The sequence below is a fragment of the Rhinolophus hipposideros genome (assembly GCF_964194185.1).
Source record: "Rhinolophus hipposideros genome assembly, chromosome: 24".
Classification (NCBI taxonomy): domain Eukaryota; kingdom Metazoa; phylum Chordata; class Mammalia; order Chiroptera; family Rhinolophidae; genus Rhinolophus; species Rhinolophus hipposideros.
Genome location: NC_138070.1, coordinates 14,492,007 through 14,510,508, shown reverse-complemented (window position 1 = coordinate 14,510,508; position 18,502 = coordinate 14,492,007). Strand labels below are relative to the sequence as shown.

Here is an 18,502-nt window from a genome sequence, read left to right as displayed (position 1 = left end):
GCCTTGCTTCATTTAATCTTTGTGGCACCACTGTGAGGTAGGTACAGTTTTCATCCCCATTTTACAGACAAGGAGACTGAGGCTCAGAGAGGTAGAGCAATTCTGCTAATGTCACACAGCTGGTTAAGGGAGTCAAACACAGGGAGTTCAACCCAGGCCTTCTGGCTCCAGAGCCCACGCTCATGACCACTCCAAGATGGAATCACCCATAACCAGTGGACAATGCTCTCTTTTCCCAAATGTCCCCTGCATCCTTCCACCCTGGCCTGCCTATTTCAGTCACAGCCAAGGAGAAACTGGTAGTTTCTTGCTCCCAGAGCTCTCTGAATACAGCTCCCATTTCCTGGCCCCACAGAGCTGGATTCTCAGAAGTGAGGGGCCGGGGCTTGTTTCGCCCACCAAACTGAATGCATTTAAATATTTCATGGGGCTGCCGAAATCTTGCCAGGAAGAGCACCTGCCCCTTGCCGCCACAATAGCAAGGCCTCAATGTCCCTTCGCATTTGGTGGCTCTTGTGTTTTCCTGACAGAATCATGATTCCTACTCGTTTACCCGAGTCCTGGTTCCCTTCCCACCTCCACAAGTCCAGGGGGTACTGAAGGGAGGGAGAGCCCTGTTTCAAGGGCCTGGCACACAGATGCCTTTTTGCAGTCAAAGGTGACGCTCTCAGCCCCCAGGTAGGATGGCACATACCTGTGCCTGTCAGGGTCACTGCTAAACCCCCAGAACCAAGCACAGGGCATGGCTTCTAGAAGGCACTAGCCAAATCATTGTTAAATGCAAAAGGAAACATCAGACTAGGAGAAGGAGTAGTAACATTAATTATAATTGTTCACATTTACTAACTACTTACAACCTGCGGAATGTGTTACATACAAGGTCCCATCTAATTATTTTCCCTCCTGACAGAGGAGGAAATAGAGGGGCACAATTCTCCTTCATCCTTCCCCCCATAAAGAATTGGGGGCAAGGAGAGGAAGTAGTCACCAGGAAAACTCTTACGACACCAGCAGCAGCTGTCATTTCTTGGGCATCTTCTACCTGCCAGGCTCTCTATTAATGACTTTACAGACATTATCGGCCATCGACACAATAACCTGCAGAATAGGTATCACTATCCCCATTTTACAAATGAGAACACAGAGTCACGGAGTTTACGTCATGTGCTTCTACGTGGCAGAGCCAGGGTTCAAACCTAGGTCAGTCCAAGTCAAGTCTCTGCTTAGCCACGTCATACTGCCTCCGCCCTCCCTTCCTGAGGCCAGCAGGAACATGAAGTTCAAAGGAGCTTTGCTATGGTCGGCTTGTGCCGGGCACTTACTTAGGTCACTTTGAGGCCGAGGATTCCCTGATCAGTCCTCAATGTCACCCCAGGGAGATAGCCCCGCTTCCACCCCAAAGCCCTGTTTCTGCCCTCTTCACGGTCACTGACTCCCCTGGCCAAGCCTTTGGGGGTGACCGTCCACCCTCCGGGGCCTCGGGAATGAGCAGGTGAGGAGGGAGAAAGAAATGGTTCTCTCTGGAAACCGAAGTCTTGCCTGAGGAAGAAAAATAAATAGTCTCTAACAAAGAAATGGAAGAAGACAAAGACACAATTGTCCTTGACAACTGGGTCAGAGAATGGATCGTTGCCAGGGCAACAGCAGAGCGCTGGGGGTATCAGACAATGGAAATCACTGGCTCTACCACCTATGCTGAGAGTCACGGTTCTATAGTGTGATGGATAAAATCATGCACTTTGTATATGTATCGAAATAGAAAGACGGTCGCAATATGTTAAGTGAATTTCTTAGGCTGAAAAATGTCATGGATAGTCTTTGAGTTGAGACTCATGGAGAAATTTATTGGTTGCCCTCCCAGTGACATTCCATCCCCTTCTTCCTTACTCACAGGGCTCTGAGTTTGCACTATTGAACATATGTGTTGAAGCCCAGGGACTGAGGGAAGATCAGAGCTCATCCATTCCCCTCTTCCAGTGAACTGGGCACACACATCTGACCAATGAGACATAAGTGAATTCTGCTAAGAGGCTTTCAGGAAGTAATCATCCTCCCTTCCCCCCATAAGTGACAGATACATGCAGAGAAACCTCCCTTCCTGCTCTGTCTTCCCTTTCTTGTTTTGGGTACCATCTTGTGAGGATGTGATTCTTGGAGCTGCAGCAGCCATTTTGTCACCAGGAGGAGAGCCATTGCCTACTCACAGGGCTCTGGGTTTGCTCTATTGAACATATGTGTTCAACCCCAGGAAGTGAGGGAAGGCAGGACGAAGAGACAGTAAATACCTATGTCTTTACTGACATCCAACCACTCCAGAATTATCTTTCTCCAGCCATCTTGGTAAACAAACAAACAAACAAACATCTTTATGGTTTAAGCTACTTTTAGGGTGTGTTCTGTTTTGTTTTGTTTTGTTTTGCCACGTGTTGCAGGATTCTTGATTGCAAGTAACAGAAGCCTTCCCAATCCAGTGGATTTGGAAAAGGGAGTATTGTGGTAAGGATACTCAGAGAACTTAAGGGTAAGATGAGGCTGGATTATGGGAATCATCTCTGAATTCTCTTTCATTTGGCTTCCTTCCACTTTCTCCCTGCAGCCCACTCTCCTCAGCTTCCAAGCCTACATCAAAGTGCAGTGTTGCCCGTTCCAGATTCTCACCAGCTCCGTCTCAGGGATCAGCAAGATGGAGGCTGGCCCCTCTGGGTCTCCATTCCAAGGCACTGATACACTCAGTGTGGGTCAGCTGCCCCTGCCTGACTTCATCAACCACAGCCAGCATTGAGTCCTGCTGCCCTGACGAGGCTTCCAGCAGACCGCCACGGAGCAACACGGATGGGAAGAAGGCCATTTCCTAAAATGGCAACAGGGCAGATTAAAAAAAAAAAGATGTACACTGTAAATTCCAGAGGGATTACATACCCAAATTTAACAGTGTTTACCTAGTGCGGTTAGATTATCATTTTTTTGTCTTCTTTAAGCTCATCTGCATTTCCTCAAGTTGCAGGAACAATTCCAGGGAATAAATCAGGTCACCAGCTTGACATTCTGTAAACAGAGAGGTGATTATATATGTGTGTGTATATTCAGAATACATGTGCTTCTCTTATCTCCCCTGCTCCACTGTTAGCCCCCGAGGGGCAGGCACCAATCTGTCTTTTCCCCACAGTGCTTGTACTGGGTTGAAGTGTCCTCCCCCCAAAATGCATGCCCATCCAGAACCTGTGAATATGGCCTTATTTGGAAAAAGCGTCTTTGCAGATGTTACCAAGTTAAAATGGATAGGAATGGGCCCCAAATCCAATGACCGGTGTCCTCATAAGAAGAGGGAGATCCAGGGACATAGACACACAGGACAGATAGTCATGTGAAGATGGAGGCAAAGACTGGAGCGACACTGCCACAAACCAAGGAATTCCCAAAGCCACCAGAAACTGGAAGAGCCGGGGAAGGATTCTTCCTGAGAGCCTCCGGAGGGGGCCTGGCCCTGCCAACACTTGATTTTGGACATCTGGCCTCCAGAATGGTAAGAAACACATTTCTGTTGTTTTAAGCCACCTAGTTTGTCGTAATGTGTCAGGAGGTCCCTAGAAAACTAATAGAGAGCTTAACATAGGACTTTGCACATGGGCGAGTCACAATCAATGTTTGAGTGAGTGAGAGAATGAATGAACAAATGAATGAAAAAAGAAGTGAAATGAATTGGAAACAGAGTCTGACAGGCCTGAGCTAAATAGCCGTGCCAGCCTCTTTGGCGACCACAGATAATGTTCCCTAGTGTCCCCGAATCCTGATCCAGTCACCCATTCATTCATGCACCTGTCATACATATTTATTGAGTTCTTGGTTTGGGCCAGACACTAGGCACTGGAAAGCAGTGCCCATTTTAACTACAGCAAGGATTTGGGAACTGGTCTCTTTTTGCAGCCCCCACCTCCCCACACACCTGTGTTTTGATCGATAATTCCCCAGAAGCCACCCAACCATCTCACACAATAAAAGGAGAGAAGAAAATTTAATAAGATTCCAAATTGCCTTCCCTTGAATTCAAATTGCTTCATATATTATGTTCACTCTAACTACTGTAGTTCCTATTTTTTTCTCAAGGCCCCCCCCCTTCTTTTCTAATATCAGACTAGTCCTTGTGTTAATGAATTCTAGATTTTCATTTAATAAATGTTGCGTGGGAAGCTTTATTATTGGCAACTTCACCAATCTGAAGCAGACACCTAAATGCCCCCTGTCTAAGTACCTGGGATCAATAGAGCATGATTCTCACGTACTCGGGCCCTACACACTGCCACCAAGAAGAATTCAGTAATTGAAACGACCTTATAAATCAATACAGCCAAATTGAAAACTCCAAGAGAACTTCACATCATTCACTGAGGTGCTTGTTAAGACTTCTCTTTACTTTCAGAGGGTAAAAAACAACACTGGGAAAATGTTGGAGTGGGGTGGGGGTGGTGAAAGAAAAGAGATCTTTTTATTTAACTCTAATCACTTTGCAGAGCTGGTGGAGCTTCTTCTTAGCATGTGGTTTTAATTTAGCTTTGATTACTTGTCCTGATTATTATAAGGTCTCTCTACTCCAGACCACGTAGGGATGGTTTTCGAGTCTCTCCCAGGGAGGCAGAGAGAAAGACAGAATTCCAATGTACATCATTAAGCTTGCCATATAACAGGCCCTCAATAAGTGTTGTGGATTTCACTGAAATTGCATTGAAACAAGTGACTGCTATCCTAGACTCTTTAAAGAATGGAAATAGAGCAGAACCTCTTTCTCTCTGTTTCCGTACACTCTTCCCTTGCCTGACAATTCTCCACCACGGCTACAAGAGTTTAACAAAATTTATGTTGAGTGTCCACAGTGCAGTTGGGGTTGTTTTCTTTCGCCCCTCACATTTGCTTCCTGATTGCAATCATAAAATCAGCTTTAGGAGGTGTAAATTACCCACCCTGCAGGGAGAGGAGTGATCGGTCAGTTGATGACAGGGCCTCAATGTTTGGATATTTCAGAGATGCCTCAAATGCAACCTGCACAAACCTACATTGATGGCCTTCTGCCCCACTCCGACCTCCCCCCGCAATGTGCTTTCCTTCCTGTGTCCATGTATCCATGGAGTTGAATGGTTCCTCTGCCTCCTCTATATGCAATCCACAACCAAGTCCCCCTCTCCACTCTGCTTCCTAAATGTCTCTGGACTCCATCCACCTCTTCCTGTCTCCATTAGCAGCTCTCCTCCTCATGAGCCCAGGGGAATCTTCCGAAACCGCAGATCTGATTATGTTGCAGGCCTATTTTAAAATCCTTCGGTGGCTTTCCATTGATTTTGAATTAAGGACAAATTCTTTACACTTCATAAAGTAGAAAGTGGTCTGGCCCCTGTCCATCTTTCCTACCTCTTGTTGTTCCTTCCCCCACCCCCGCCCCTCAATCTTGCTCTCTGCACTGCAGACACACTGGCCTTCTGTTTCTCAGACAGCTCTTTCCTGCCTCGGAGCCTTTGCACTTGTGTTTCCTCTGCCTGGAAAGCCCTTCCTCCCACACTTCTCCTTACCGTGTTCCCCCGAAAATAAGACCTAGCTAGGACCATCAGCTCTAATGCGTCTTTTGGAGCAAAAATTAACAGAAGTCCTGGTCTTATTTTAATATAAGACCGGATATGATATGATATGATATACCAGGTATAATATAATATAATATAACATAACATAACATAATATAATATAATGTAATACCGGGTCTTATATTAATTTTTGCTCCAAAAGACGCATTAGAGCTGATGGTCTGGCTAGGTCTTATTTTCGGGGAAACATGGTACTAAGTCCTACTCATCCTTCGAGTCTCTGTTTCATTGTCCCCTCCTCGACGAGTTTGTTACATATTCTCCAAGGTCCCTTTTTATTTTTCGTAACACTTATCACAAGTAAGTAATTTTGTGCACGATCATCTGGGACCCCTTCTGCATTCCTTTATTGTAGCACCAGATTCTGCCTCCCGACCACTGTGATCGATGGCTCTTGAGAGGGGCTGTTGCTGCAAGCTGAGCCAATCAGAATCCTTCCCTGTGATTTTCTCTCTGAAACTGGAGGAAAAGGGCCCTTCTCTCCTTGTGCAGCTCCTCTTTCTAGAAATTTCTTTTCCACCCATTTCCACAAGACTGTGGAGGGAGCAGCCAGTTGTAATATGACCCTGCCTCTGATCACAGTTGATTAAAGTGGGTGAAAACCTGATCCAAGAAAGACTAATCAGTCCTGTAGGGGTTTCACGACATACCCACAAGTTCTTCGATACTCCTGCTTTCAAAAGTGAAGCCTACTTTCTGTCACCTTGAGTGCGCTAGATTTAGTGCCTTGTGTTAATGACTAGAATGATGGTATGTGACTGCCAAGACTAGTCATAAAAAGGGTAGTTTCTACCTCGTGCATGATCGTGTCTATATTGTGTGACTTTAGACAAGCCACCTAATCTTTCTATGCCTTAGTTTCTCTTCAATAGGGATTAGAAGGCCTTCTCAAAAGAGTTATTGTAATTATTAAATTAGATGATATCTGCAAAGCACAATGCTCAGCCACATGAAAGTTTATTAAGATCTTTACTGCTACAAGTAAATAAACCTCATCTCAAAAGGGCATTTTAAAAAAGTAACGTATAATTGGAAAGTCTCAGGGCCCACTCTTTATTTCTAATCCACTGGGTCCTTACTTCCTCATTGTGGCTGACTTCATCCACAGAAAGGGTTTCCTCATAAAAGACCTCATGTTTGAAACCCACACAATCCACAAAAGAAGAATGTCTTCCTTCCAACATTACAAGCAAGAGTCCTGATATTCACTCTGGTTGGATTGACTTAGGTTACATGCCCACCCCTGAACCAACCAGTATCCAGGGAAATGGAACATGCTGATTGGCTTAAGCCAATCAAAATCCATCCCCAGTGGTTGGGGGTGGAGTCAGTCGCCCAGGAGCACAAGGACGGTGGAATGAAAATCAGGTATTGTAGGAAAGAGGGTAAGGAAGAATGGACGCCGTAGGCCAGGGTTGGCTGGCCTGCCAAATGCAGCCCTCTGCCTGTTTTTATAAATAAAGTTTTATTGGAACACACCCACACTCATTGATCTATGTATCATCTAAGGCTGCTTTTATGTTACAACAGCAGGGTTGAACAGTTGCCACAGAAACCATATGGCCTACAAAGTCTAAAATATTTACTCTCAGGTTCTTCACAGAGAACATTTTCAGACCCCTGCATGTAGGCAAACATATGATTTCCATTGCAATAGTACTCAAAAAAATATTTCTTTCACTCCCCATTCCCTTCTCTGTTGAATGGCATCATGACAAACCAGCAGAGCAGGCATCTGCAGGCAGAAGAATCTTCCCAGGGTCCATCAACTCCTACTCCATAGCCCATGACTAAACACGAAGCCTGTGAATTCACATCAGGCAGAGAACTGGGTTGGGAAGAGCTTTCACGGCTACTGGAGCATATGGGCTCGGACTCCATTACCCATCGCAGAACTTCACCATTCAAAGATCAATGACGTGCAGCCTAGATGATGTGAGCAGCCCAGGGGCCGCGGGTCCCAGTTTTTCCTCTGTGATAAATGGGAAGCAATCTCCAGGAGCTCTAGCCTGGAAGACAGCCCTAGTTAAATTACTTTATCGCCCAGCTGAGAGATGGCCAGCTTGGAGAAATTGTACTCAGGCAGCATGCTAACAATAGTGAGCCTCAGTACCCAGCCCCCGTTCCTCAGAGCAATGTACCCTCCCTCCTACTTCCCACCAAAAGGCAGAACTCCATCCTGGGACTGGCCTATGGAAGCCACTCTCCCTGACACTTCCATTGAAAAGAAGAGGGGGGCTCGGCTAGAATATGCTCACCTTACATGCACATGCCCAGCAGAATCATTCCTTGCAACCTTGTCGAGTGGTAGAGAACTTGTATATCACGGTATCCTTGCAGGCACGTGAAATGCTGGCATATCAAGCTTAAAAGAAAACTTGAGTGCAGCAGCTGAGAGAGGCAGAACAGGGTTCAAATCCTGCTCCTCCATTCACTCTTTACCATGGGCAAGTGCCTCAGTTTGAGATTCCTCAGAAACTTACTCTGAGACAAGGGTGCAAGTAGCTGCTTTAGAAGGTGACCTCTCGAAGCACCAGCAGGGGACTGGGGAAGAGAAGGAACCCATGTGCGGTGTGTATAAGGAAGCTATCAAGGTAGCTGAATCCTGCCGGGGACTCCTAGGAGCCATTATTGAACACTGCCTCAGTGGTAGCTCATGTAAGGAGCGAGGGAGGTGGGGTATTTATAAACCAACTCCTGTAAGTCATTATGGAGGGCTGCCCCCAGAGGCATTAACTCCCGGGCATGTCTGGCCTGCTGAGCATGAGGGCTCCGGTGGTCAGGGAGAGCCCTCGGGCAAACAGATGCAGATTTGGGGGGATTGAGAGTCCAGTCCATGAACCCGGAAATGGTAAGACCCGAGTGAGTAAGTGGGGAATGGTACCAACAATGGATGCTATAGCGAGCAACTTAACCTCTCTGAGAGTCAGTTTCCTCATCTATAAAATGGAATAATATCTAATATTATTGGACCAGCTGAGGAGTGATGTGACTTACCTAAACCAATCATTGTGCTGAGGGATGCAATAAGTGCTCTGATTGGCCAGGCCTCATGTTGCCGATCCAGGGAGTTTTGAATGGCGCTAATCCAACCCCCACAGACTCAGAGCAGAGAGGTCTCCCCATGATAAATCAGAGTGATGTTACCAGAAGAGGAGAAAAGTATGCTATCATCTGATTCTCAAGGGGATCTATGATCCCAACAATAATCATTTGGGTTTTTTACTCTTTTTAATGTTGAAGTCATACATACTCATTGTAATAGTTACTTTCACTTTATAGACAAAGAAACGGAGGTTCAGAAGGAGCAAGTAAGTAACACCCAAATTTTCAGACTGTCTGACTCCAAAGTGGGGAGCAGAGGTCCTCAAACTGCTGAGCAGATCTGCTCACTGTCTTTTCTTATAAAGTACATTTATAGGCCCAGGCGTCATTTTTAGGATCGTCTAAACTCTTCTACTGTACAATAGTCCCCCCTTATCCATGGTTTCAGTCACCCACAGTCAAGCATGGTCAGAAAATATTAAATGGAAAATTTCAGAAATAAACGATTCATAAGTTTTAAATTGTGCACCATTCTGAGTAGCATGATGAAATCTCATGCTGTCCTGCTCTGTCACACCTGGGACATGAATCACCCCTTTGTCCAGCGTAGCCACGCTATGTATGCCCCCACCTCTTAGTTACTTAGTAGCTGTTTCGGTTATCAGATCAGTTACTGGGGAGAGACCATATCCACATAACTTTTATTACAGTATATTGTTGTAATTGTTTGATTTTATTATTAGTGTAGTTAATCTCTTACTGTGTCTAATTTATAAATTAAACTGTATCATAGGTATGTATATATGTATAGGGAAAAACAGTATATATAAGTTTCAGTACTATGCAGTTTCAGGCATCCACTGGGGGTCTTGGAATGTACCCCCACAGATAAAGGGGGACTACTGTATGCATAAACCAAAGGAACCAAACAGAGTTGCTCACCCCTCACTCCCACGTCCCAAGGAAAGCAAATGTCAGGAGCCCATTTGCAGCCACCTGGAAGGGAAGTGATCACTGAGCCAGAAATTCTGTGTTGGGCTAATGCAACAGAGCATCTGGGCATTTGTGTAAAAGATGGATCCCTGAGTGCTTCTCCGCACACCTGTGAAATCAGACTCTGCCAGGCTGTGGTATTCAGCTTCCAGGATGGTTCCCAATGATTCCTGCCTCCCAGGGAATCCCCAGTACCCACACTTTTGTCCCTTCCCACCTGGAATAGACTTGAACTGTTATCTTAGACAGTTCAGGCTGCTTTAACAAACATCTCATAGACTGGGTGACTTAAACAACAAGCATTTACTTCTCACAGTTCTGGAGGCTGGGAATTCCAACAGCAAGGAGCTAGGGCTCACTTCCTGGTTCATAGATGGCTGTGTCTTTTTGCTGTGTCCTCCCACAGAAGAAAGGGGCAAGGGAGCTCTCTGAGGTCCCTTTTATAAGGGCACTAGTCCCAGTCATGATGGGGGCTCCACCCTCATAACCTAAACACATCCCAAAGGGCCCACCTCCTAATACCACCGCCCTCTGGCCCTCAATCCCCAGTGAGCAAATGTTAGGATGAGAATACACACCCCATCTATCTCTCAAAAGCAAACAAACACAGTCAGCGCGGCAGCAACCTAACTCCAAGTCTGGAAACAGATTTCTCTCCAACCCTGCAGGGGCACGTTCCGCCAACACACACACTTTGCATTAGGTTCTCTTCAGAATACTTAACAGCTCCATCTGCAGCTTTGGCATTTGGGCTTTCAGAGCTTCCCCAAGAACTGTGGGTAGGTCGTTTTTCTTATTTACCACCCATCAGAATCAAGGGATGGTCTTTCTCCAAAGTATACTCCAATCTCCTTCCAGAAAGCAGAAAATGCATGTAATGTATTAAATGAGGGTTTTCCAAGCTTTGGGGGGGGAAAAAAGGGCAAGTTGACTGTACTCCAGGAACCCTACTAAATACGCATTTATATCTTTTCATCTATTCAACAATATTTACTGAGCACCTAGTCTTCTAGGTGCTGAGACCACGGGTGGAGAAAGCAAACCAGGACCCTCTAGCGATTACGTCCTAGTGCATACACACATAGAAAAAAGCCTAAAACGATTTCAAGTGGTAATGGTTATCCTGAGGGTTGTGATAATGGCAGATCTTTATTTTATATACATATATATTATATTTATATATTATATTATATATTAATATATATTACATATAATATAAAATATGTATATATATTGTGTTGATTGACATTTTTCCATTTGGAAAAAAAATCATGCTTTAGAAGTGAGCACATTTATAGTTGTGGGGGTATGCTCACAATATATTGCTACATGTAAAGAACTGACTACAGAAAAAGATGCAAAGTATACTATTTTTGCTACATCTATATGGGGTGCATGTGTGTGTGTGTGTGTGTGTGTGTGTGTGTGTTGCCAGTGGTAATTTTTGTCTGGAGGAATTATAGAGAAATTTGTTATTTAATTTTCTTTGTGCTTTTCTGTTATGCATTGAGCACACATAACCTTTATAAATAGGGGGAAACTATGATTTATTAATAACAACCGGAACTGTTATCTAGCCCTAAGTTGTTCTACCCGTTGGTCTATCAGAATACCTGAAATTTCTCCATTAGGGTCACTCATCTGATTAAACATTGTGTTCACAGGGGCTCCTGTTAAAATACTGAAGAGAAATAGCACACTGGCCTCTCATCATCTGTGACATGGAAACGTGAACAGGGAACCTAAAACTGAACTGTCACATTAGAGACAGCAGAGCCCTCGTGGCTCGGTGCACACAGACAGACAGTGAAGGGGATGGAGGCATCTAAACCAGGGAGGGAAAGTGCGGTGGAGGCAGCCACGCCCCTTCAACTACCCCGTCATCCCAACCCCCCAAGAGTTCTCCTGGAGGCCAAGTCGGAGATGTTGACACGGGCTAACGAACAACCTGTTTGCTGAAAGGAAAAGGAAACCTGTTTGTAAGAGGTTTTCTCAGTAGAGAACGGCCCTTCCCACATTTCAGAAGCTCCATCTGGGGTAAATCACTCTCCCTGTCAGAGCTGAACACCCAAGGCCTCACTCACCCATCTCTCTCTCACTATAGCATCTGCATGGCTTCAAACGTCGCTCTGTTTTGTACCATCTAACAGAGGAGCAAAGGGTCCTCGGAATCACGCGGAGACAGCACAGGGAGGGGACGGGCCAGCGGCAGAGAGAGGAACGCTTCCTGGTAGAAGCCTACTACGCGCACTTCCATTTTACTGCTTTCTACACTTGGGGGATTCGTGGAATCTGAGGCACAGTAATATTAATCATCATAGGAAGGTTAATATTAAAATAGAACCGGACCCAAATCGAGACAGACAAGTTCAAGTCTATCACCCTTACCCCAATCCAACCCGTCAGCAAGTTCGATCAGTTCTTCCTTCAGAATAGAGTGGAAATTCAGATCTTCCTTTCAACTGAGGCCACCGCGGTCTGAGGAGCCAGGTCTCTGTAGCCACCGCCTCCCTGCTCTCCTCCTGACTTCCACCCTTTCTCCTCCACTCCCACAAAAGCAGCTGGAGCCCTCTCTTCAAAATATAAATTGGATTGTGTGTCTCTCCCCAGCTGGGAGCCTCCAGCAAATGACCTCTGGCTACACTTAAAATCTGTGTCTCACCCTGATCTACAACTGGCAAGACCTGATCTGTCTGCACTTCACACCTCGTCTCCTGTGGCACCCCCCTCCCTCACCCTGACCTTCTTTCTATCGCTGGAAAACCCCCAGTTCTCCCCTTACCCCACCCTGTGGCCTTTGCACTTGTTGCTCCCTCTCCCTGGAATTCTCAGCCCCCAGGTGTCTGCACAGCCGGCTCCTTCTCCCCCTCCAGGTCTCAGCTCAATGTCACCGCTTCCGAGAAGCCCTCCCGGGATCCATCCAAAATCCCCCAGTCATGGCCATCTCATCAGCTGGGTTACTCTTTCAAAGAATTTGTCACCATCTGAAATGAACATGGTCACCTGTCTATTTGTTGATTATCTGTCTTCCTGGACCATGATACACACACAACAGGGCAAGAACCAGGTCTACTTTGTTCAAGCACCAAGTACATAGCAGATGCTCCATAAATATCTGAGAAGAAAAGAAAGGAAGGAGATGGGAGGGAGGAAGAGAGGCAAAAGGAGACCTGTGTGGGCTCCACAAGCTAATATCTACACCATGGCACCAAATACGCAAGTGACAGTTAGCTAACCCACAGGCAGCACACCAGGAAGCTGGTCCCACCCCTCTGCCCACCCAGTGGGTGCTGTTTGTCCCCTGGCATGAGTCTGGGCATGGCATACTCTTCTAACGAGGTGTATCAGGACTCAGCCACCAATTTCTCCTTGAAGCTTATCACCCCATTGTGAATGCTTCTCCTCGAGTCAGGTTGGTGGCTCTTTCTTAACTCTCATTCTACGGCACCATAATAAGTCCGAGGGAAACAGGCGACACCTATGGAATTCTGTCTTCCAGGGAGTGGCCCAACACTAACGCTTCACATGTCCCACACTGATGGCTGCCCAGTGAGGGATCTACCATTATCCTTCCCATGTTACAGATGGGGAAATCAAGGCTCGGAATGTCGCAGGTCCCAGGGCTGCTCGGCCACTGGGCTATGATTCAGACCCAGGGAGGCTGAGGGCAAAGTCGGTGCTTTTAATCACCAGGGGGTGAGTGAAGTCTCTGAGAAGGCTCCCAGCTGGGAGGTTCTGGGGTACACGCATGGCCAGACCACAGGCTCAGCGGTCCACACTTAACCGGGGAGAAGGTCAGACCTGCCCTGTGCCAGAACCCCTCCCCCTTTCTCTTCAAGGAACAGAGGCCCAGATCCAACCAACCATTGCTGATTCCCCCAAATCCCACTTTCTCGGTCAGGCTAAGAGAAAGCAGTATTCATTCTGCAGGCTCTCGGAATGGTGAATTTGCCCATCAGGCCGGCTCTGCAGGCTGGGGAGAAAACAAAGCACTCCAGCACCCACACCTAATAAACCTGGGAGATGTGGCAGCCAGGATTGCTGCTGGGAGGGAGGGCAGGGGCGGGGAGATGTATGGGGCACCAGTGGGAGAGACATCGGGGAGGTGGAGCCCATTCTTCTACCAACCTCAGAGTTATACACTTCAGGCCCAGTTCATTGTCCCCATAGGACCTCAGGGACACGTGACCGCTCCTCCTAGCCTTAGGGAGATTAGTCACACACAGAGAGGAGGCAAGTGTTAGTGTATCATTGTGAGTATGTCTACGTGTGCTTGGATATGTGTGTGAATTGTGTGTCTTTGTATACACAACTTCAGTATGTTCATGTGTCTTTGTGCATGCATGCATTTGTGTCTTTGTCTCTGCCTACACCTTTCAGATATATGATATCAATATTCCTTTCAAATAGCCTTTGGAGAGTTCGCCACAAGGTCCGCATTCCCCTCCACTACTGAGTGTCATCAAGCCTCATCTTCCTTTCCTGAATGTCAAGGTGCCTTCTCCATTGCTGACCACAGGGCAAATCTTGGAGGTGCTCTTGGGTTATATTCACGGATAAATGAAGATCTGTGATTGTGATACACTAAGAAAATGAAATGGGTGGTCCCAAGCCCCTCACTGATGAATACTCTCCGTTCTTGGAAGTCAGCTCTTGTTTAGAGCAAAGATTTTACAATTCTGTATTTATAATCATTTTTTTCTTTTTTTGCAACATGTGCAGCCTTTCGATGTCCTTTTCCTCTGCTGTCATAACCTGGAAGGTATACAAGGAGATGGCAGCATCACAAAAATCAAAGCAGCCTGAGTCCTAGAATCATTGCACGGAGGAACTCCTCCCTAGAGGGTCTGACCCTCATCAGAATTTGCGTAGGAGAAACAAAACTTTGTGATGTTAGGCCACCGAGTCCCAGAAGGGTTTGCTTCTTATGGCAACATTAGTGAACTTATCCTGGCTAATACAACACCGAAATCATCTTATACATCCCTGATGGTAGCTACAAAAACACGTTGGGATACACTGGACGTGAGTATTTATAAGGTCCCATTCATCGCTGAGACATGCAGATCCTAACCTCTTATGATTGCATAACCCTAATTCTTTCCCCAGATCACAGCACTGGAGTCTCTGCAAAGATAAAATCTCATCCTGACATAGCCACTCAACCCTCTGGAGAATGAGGAAATACATCTAAAGATGCCGTCAGGCCCTCCCAGAATGGCAAAGCATGAAACAGAATTTTTTGCTGTGAGCTTCCTATCTTACCACCTCCCTCGGGACTCAGACAACTGCATGTCACCCCATGCCAGAGCAGTTCTGGCCAAGAAGTACGAGAAGCCCTAAGCACTGAAGGGGCAGCATGAAAGGAATGCATGAATCACTTCTCCACTGGAGATCCCTGTTTCTTTCTGAGTAAAATCCAAAGGCTGCATTGAGGGTCTAAAGAGGCTGTCACAAACTTTAAAGTGCAGTGGACCTGTGAGGTTTTATTATTGCCCTTATTATTATGTATCCTTCTCCCCATGAAAGCCCTTACAAAACCACCTCCTCCCTCAATGCTCCCCACACCTACTCCTTTCTGGAGCCCCACACTACATGGCTAGATGAATCAAAAACCAACACTCTCCAATTTCCAGGACTCTCCTGGAATCATTGTTTGTTTTCCAAGAGGGTGGCTTTTAATTCCTCGGTTGGTGAGACCCTGGTTTTTATTCCCTCTCTCTGCTGTCATGGAAACCAGCTCACTGGCAACTTGGCACGGAAATAAGAACATGGTTTTCTTCTTGCACCAAGCAGAGGAAAGGCTGGGACAACTTCAGGGCAGGAGGAGAGAACTTACAGTTGTTTTGCTCTCCCTTTGTGACGCCAACAAGGGGACATTTCTGCAGAGTCCTGGGACTGACTCCAGGACCACGGAAAGCTCCTTATGGAGTTCAAGGTTGAGCTCGGAGGCTGCACCTCATTCTTGACTTCTACAGGAGGCAGAGTACTTAAGGTGGGAACTGTGCTGTGTTTTTAAGAGTGCCAGAACCACAGAGAGGAAATTTCAAGTATCATTTTGTTCACAGTTCCTCCAAGTGTGCCTAGAGGGTCCGCATCAGAATCACCTAGAGCACCGTTGCTTCGGACATCTGAACCATTCTCTTCAGGGCAGAGCCCTGAATTGGGATGATGTATTTTAACGCATAATCCCAAATAATTCGGAAGCACATTCAGGCTTGAGGCTAAATGGACTAGTGTCACACCTGCGTTTTTCAGGTGGGAAAATGGGCTAGTAGAGGTAAAGTATATTTCCCAAGTTTAAACTCAAAGTTGGAACCAGAACCCACATCTCCCAACTCCCAGATTTGTCTAAACCACCCCGCACTGCTCTGGGTTGTACCCCAAAATCTTACCCCAAGGACCTGTGCTGGTGGCCCCTGGAGAGCACATGACATAATCATGCTTTGGATCATCTGTCTGAGGGTTCTCTTCTGTGTTACCCATTCTTCCCGGGAGAGGCAAATCATCTCACCATCATATTCACCTCCCTGGAACCTATCGCACACAGATACTCAATATATGTTGTTGAATTAACTGATCAGTTCACGTGCCCATGAACAAACGAACCAGAGCTGCTCCATGGAGAATGATGTCTCTTAATGGAGCTATAAGAAAAACTCCCAAGTTTGAGCAAGTACCATGTTTCCCCGAACATAAGCCCTAACCGGAAAATAAGCCCTAGCATGATTTTTCAGGACGACATCCCCTGAACAGAAGCCTAATGCATCTTTGGGAGCAAAACTTAATATAAGACCTGGTCTTATTTTTGGGGAAACACGGTACCATGTGCCAGTGACAGGACTAAGAAACTGACATTTCCAGCTCACTGACTTCGCACAACAATCAGGGGACATAGAAATGATTATGACCCTCAATTCAAAGATGAAGAAATGCAGCTTGGAGAGGTTTAGGAACTTACGCAAGGGGCACGCAGTGAGCATGGCAGAGCCGGCATTCAAACCCACCCAGGTGTGCTCGGTACAAAGGCAGAATTCCAAACCACCTTCTCTGGGTGTACTTGTCCTTATAAATGGCCTCTTGTGCACCAGGAAGAAGGTGAAACAAAAGGACAATCAAACCCCTCTGATGTTTTTGGTTACTAGCCATAGCCTCTGTGTGGGGTTTACCAAAGAAAGTTTCCATTCGCTCATTCATTCATTCTGCAAATATTGGTTGGCCACCTCGTAAGTGTCAGGCCCTATTCTAGACACTGGGGAGCACTAACGAACCAGACAGACAAGGTCCCTACTGTAGTTGACGGAGACAATCGATAAACAATGAACTAACCGTAGGTATGGCAATATTACATGGTGCTGTGTGCACAGAAGAATACAGCGGGGGGAGGGGATAGAGAGCAACAGGACCTATTAGGAAACAGAGACGAGGGCCAGACGCACAGCAGCTGTACCTTCAAGAACTCCTAAATGAAGAGTAACGTGTCAGGCAGCCCCCTGTTTGGCATCAAAACTACCAAAGCTTTTGAGTGATTTCCTCCATTGGACTGATCTTATGTTGTCTTTTTTTTTTTTTTAACAGACTTGTCCATGGACAGATGGAACGTGAGAGCTGGAGACTATGATGCATGCTCCATTCCCTGGTCTGCCTGGGCCTTTCTTCTGCTGGAGACAGCACTGCTGTGCACAGCCAGGGTTGGCAGGAATGCCTGCTCAGGTCTCAGAAACGAGGACAGACGCTTGTCCGTTGACACTTGGGTTAGTTGGGACTCTGGATGCAGGTAACAGAAACCTTCTAAATCTAACACTAGGAACCAAAGGGGACGCTGGTAGAAGGACACAGAAGTGTTTCAAGGAATGGGGACTTGCCAGGTCTCGGGAGACCCGAATGAGCAGGCGGAAGGCCCTCAGGATGGCTGCTTCCTCTCTACCTCTGCTCCTCTGCTGGTTCTCTCTCCACACACAGGCTACCCAGTGTGTGTGACAGGGGATAAGACAGCTGCCTACAGCTCCTGAGTTTGATGGTTTTATTCAAAAGCCTCCCTCTGACACGGACCCTTCTAGTCCCGGTGCCAAATTCCCAGGGAAGTCTCTAACTGGTCCATTTGGGGTGAGTGGCTCCCCTTTTGGCCAATCAGTTCTGGGCAGGAAGATTGGAACTTCATTGCACACACATGGCCCCTGAGTGAGTACATATTCCAGGGACCCCGTGCATAGAGGACAGGGGTGGGCGTGGTTGTAGTTTTCAGGAAAAAGGGAATCAGTGTGAACTGTGCAGAATCTCATAAACTTGCCATGACAGTGATACACCTTGGGCCCTAAAAACAAAACACAAAAAGTGTATACTCTGAGCACTGGACAATTTGGTCAGGGAGGAACTTGGGGTCCATCCTACATGGAAACAAGTGATGGATGTGAGAGAGTTAAGCCAAACCCATGAACTTTGAAAAGCACCCAACTCTACTCAGTAGGTTATTGAAATGGTCTCCATAGAGCTCTGAGGCAAAATTATAGATCATCACTTTAATTGAGTGAAATTGGCTATACATTAATATTCATGATTATTAGAGCAGCTAATTTTCCTCTTTATAGAAAGTGAGTGGGGGATCATTTCAGCTGCTACTTACTTTTCCTCTCTCATACTTCTGCAGGGGAAGTGAAAGAGAATAAAAGACATGGCACTCAGAATCAGCCATCAATTTCTAAACTCTGGGTAATAATTAAGGATTTTTAATTGCTTTGACCTCTTAGAGGGGGCTGGAGAGAAGCGTTTTATGAATATAAAATACACAGCCATGAGCCTCTAGGATTGGCCCTTTTGGCTGGATACAAGCAGATTAT

General features: G+C 46.3%; 1 long non-coding RNA gene across 1 annotated transcript in view; it reads right to left on the bottom strand.

Moving 5' to 3' along the window:
• Window positions 1–812: 812 nt before the first annotated feature.
• The window catches only part of LOC308492598, a 31,908-nt gene continuing 14,218 nt past the window's right edge, over window positions 813–18,502 (bottom strand). Inside the window, exons 2-3 of the long non-coding RNA XR_013992536.1 lie at window positions 2,940–3,045; window positions 813–2,851 (exon numbers count right to left, since the gene is read on the bottom strand). This is a non-coding gene — a long non-coding RNA (uncharacterized lncRNA). The remainder of the gene's footprint in view (window positions 2,852–2,939; window positions 3,046–18,502) is intronic.